This window comes from Fulmarus glacialis, unplaced genomic scaffold, assembly GCF_000690835.1.
Source record: "Fulmarus glacialis isolate BGI_N327 unplaced genomic scaffold, ASM69083v1 scaffold1503, whole genome shotgun sequence".
NCBI lineage: Eukaryota > Metazoa > Chordata > Aves > Procellariiformes > Procellariidae > Fulmarus > Fulmarus glacialis.
In genome coordinates, this window is record NW_009204656.1 from 64,892 (window position 1) to 68,876 (window position 3,985).

Genomic DNA, 3,985 nt, shown 5'->3' on the forward strand with positions numbered 1-3,985 from the left:
GCTACTCAGCCCTTGGATCTGAGGATAGAAAGCAAAATATGAATACAGAAGAAAAGTAACAAAAATAGCTCAATGACACAAACTGCTATATGATAACATAGGAAAACCTTGTGAAAATGAAGGGCTAAAATAGAATATTTTGGAACAAGAGGCAACTGCAATGAGAATTGTACAGCTGAGATGAGAATCGTGGCATATCTATAATTCTCTTTTTGTCAAGTTATTGCTGACTGGTACAAAAAAGAAGCAGAATGTGGGCACTATCATCCTATAGATTTCCATACGTACTGGCCACTGCCTAAAAGCATTTTTGCTTTGAGGCAGGGATGCAGCTGATCATTCTGGCCCAAGGCAAAAAATCCCTTGAGGTTTTGAAGCCTTGGACAGTTGCAAACTATGTAAATAATGTGTAAGACAGTTATAAGATTAAACAATATGTACTCTTAGGTTAATGTTCATCACTGCTCTGAGGAGTGCAATGAATTGACATTCTCTTATCAAGGATGTAGCTCTTCTGTTCCTCCCAAGCCTTCCTGGAATTCATCAGCCTTAGTCCCTGAGATAAACAGTGTCAAGATGACCTGAACATATAGATAGTGCTTGAAAGGCTGTTCAAATAAGACTTGAATGGTTGCCAAGGTCGCCCCTGATAAAGACCATCTTGTGTCAGCAAACATGTGCCCTAAAACTGAACTTTGCTTCAAAATGAGGAGGGGGCACCTCCCTAAACGACCACCGACGACCACCGCGCAAGCATGGAAGGACTGGGAAGAATGCCAAGGAAGATGAGAAGTAACACTTACACAATCTCATGAATATGTATTAGTTAGGCATGACTTTAGGCGTGGTTTTGTTAATTTTGTACTATAAAGGAGAGCCTGGAGTTTGTGTCGGTGTGCTTGATTTGTGGAAAATATCCACCTTGCACCCTGTGCAGAATAAAGCAATGTCTCCTCTCTAAACATGCTCGTTTTGTGTGTGTTTCGAGGGCTTTAAATCGACAACAGTTTTTGGCAACCCAGATGGGACTTCGGTGATTTGGACTGGATCTTGCCCAGCTGCCAACCGCTGCTGGGGGAGGATCACGGGTTGGACTCCAGCACACACCGGAGGAATTTTCCGGGGACTCCCCTTGCGATCTCCTGGTTGGTGGTGAGTAGTTGGTCAATATCCATGGGTGAGATATTGCTATTTTTTTTAGATTCCCCCGAGTAACTCGTACCCATAGTGGTACACATCGGTGGGATATATTTGGTGATTTTTAGTAACTTTGGTGAATCTTGGCAATTTTCCTCTGTGTTAGTACGGTGACAACCAGAGCACGGGATTTTGGTTTAGAATATTCTTGGTTGTTTTGGTAATTACTGTGAAGGATATTATAATTTTGTAAAGGGTTTACAAATGGGGAATATAACTTCCGCGGAAGGGGGAATAACTAAAACTTCAACTTTGGGATGTATTTTGGGTCATTGGAGAAAATATGGGGGAGATCCACTTATGCGAAGGAAATTGATAATGTATTGTAACCAATGGTGGCCGATGTATACTTTAGAGGACCAAGAAAAATGGCCTGCCAATGGAACTTTGAATTATAATACTATTTTGCAGTTAATGTTATTTTGCAGAAGAGAAGGAAAATGGGATGAGGTACCATATGTGGATTTGTTTTTCACTTTGAGAAATGATTATAAAAGTTGAAAAGATTGCGGGTTGGTAGCAAAAGATACAAATGTATTGGTGTTAGAAAAACAGGTAGAACGAGCGCCAAGACGGTGTTGTTCACCATGTAGTATTGGAAAAAGGTGTAAAAAGCTTAGGGAGCCTCCTGAAGAGGAGGAGGATGTGGAATTATTAGTATCCCTGAAGGGGGAGACGGAGAAAGTTCGATGGGAAACAGTGAGGAAGAGGAAGATCATTTTAGTCCAGTAGCTAGCCAGATTAGGCAAGGAGGAGCGGCAGTACAAGCGCCTCTGAGACAGGCTGTGGGGCTGGAAGGGGCCCCGGTATTCGTCAAAGTTCCCTTTCCCACGGCTGGCTTAAGGTCCTGGAAGGAAATGGCAGGGTCTTATAGGGAAGATCTGGACAAAGTAACTAAGTGCTAGAAACTATAATAGAAAATCACGATCCTGATTGGCGAGACCTGCAGGTGATACCGCATGCTTTGTCGAAAGCAAAAGAGGAAGCAGGAAGGGTCCACGCTCAGGACGCACAAGTGGGTAGACTAGAGGATCGTTTTCCTTCTACAAATCCTGACTGGGACCCCAACAGTCAGGCACAGAGGCTCTTGCTTACTGAATATCAGAGACTTGTTTTACTTGGAGTCAAGAATGCTATACCTAAACCAAAGAATGTTTCTAAGCTATATCAGGTAGCTCAAGGGAAAGATGAGACTCCTTCGGCATTTTATGAAAGATTGTGAATTTGCTAGAAAATGAACAGGCCTAGATCCCGAAAGAGAAACTGATAATTTGACCTTTGTTACTTTATTTGTAGGACAATCGAATCCAGATATTAGAAGAAAATTGCAGAAAATTGAGGGTCGATATGCAAGGTCTATTGATAAGTTGCTGGAAGCAGCATGGAAAGTATATAATAACTGAGAAGAGGTGGAAAAGAAAAGACAGGAGAAGGAACGAGTTAAAAAGGAAAATCGAAAAGCTCAGTTATTGGCAGCGGCCATAGCAGAGGGAAATAGAAATAGTGGAAGTAGGAATGGTTGGTTTAGACAAAATCAGGCACCAAGTAGAAGTATTAGGAATGGGTTTAGACCTCCCCCAGAAACTGGGTTTAGAACATCATTAGATAGCGATCAATGTGCTTATTGTAAGCAGAAAGGACATTGGAAAAGAGAGTGCCCGCTGAATAAAAAAAAGGTTTCTGCAGAAGAAGGAGGATTCGCAGGTAGCGGATTTGTTAACTCTAGATCAAGATTCAGATTGATGGGAACTGGGGGAAGACTCAAAAAGTTCCCCAACAGAACGCCTTGTTACGGTAGAGCTGGGGAAAGAGAAATTAAAATTCTTGATAGATACGGGAGCAACTTATTCAGTATTAAAAACATGTAAAGGCAAATTGAGAAACAAACCATGCCTGTTGTTGGAGCGACAGGGAAAAGGGAAATACGGTCCTTCTTTCAACCACTCAAATGTGGAATTGGGAATCGGGTATTTACCCGTAAATTTTTATATATATTGCTAATTGACCAATGCCCTTGCTTGGGAGAGATGTTCTGAGTAAATTAAATGCACAAATAACATTTGAAAAAGGAGAAATACATGTGAATATACCAGAAGAAAAAGCCTTGGATGCACAAGTATTTGAGTTGCAGGAAACCATGGAAAAGACTGAAGAGATTCCGGAAATCGTGCTGGATGCTGTGAATCCACTGGTATGGGCTTCAGGAGTTCCCGGAAGATCGCGGGCTGCAGAACTAGTGGTAATTTTGTTAAAATCCAGAGCTAAACCAGTAAGACGGAAACAATATCCAAATACATTAGAAGCTAGGAACGGTTTGGAGCCTCTAATAGAGAAATTCTTGACTTATGGATTATTAGGTGAATGCCAATCAGAATTTAATACTCCAATTTTGCCAGTGAAGAAACCTCATACAGACGAGTACAGATTGGTTCAAGATTTGAGAGCAATAAATCAGATTGTTCAGGATGTTTATCCTGTAGTGGCTAATCCCTATACCCTTTTGACAACCACCAAGGAATCTGATCAGTGGTTTACAGTACTACATTTAAAAGATGCCTTCTTTTGTATACCATTAGACTTTGGAAGCCAGAAGTTATTTGCTTTTGAATGGGAGAACCCAAAGACTGGTCGGAAAATACAGTTATGCTGAACTGTTCTCCCACAAGGATTTAAGAATAGCCCAACCATTTTTGGAAATCAGCTGGCAAAAGAGCTGGAAAGGTGGCAACAAGATCACTCAGAGGTCACTTTACTTCAATATGTCGATGACATTCCTTTGGGAACTCGA

General features: G+C 41.4%; 1 pseudogene; it reads left to right on the forward strand.

Moving 5' to 3' along the window:
* The first annotated feature begins 3,205 nt into the window (after positions 1 to 3,205).
* Positions 3,206 to 3,985, forward strand: part of LOC104074790 — a 3,060-nt pseudogene continuing 2,280 nt past the window's right edge.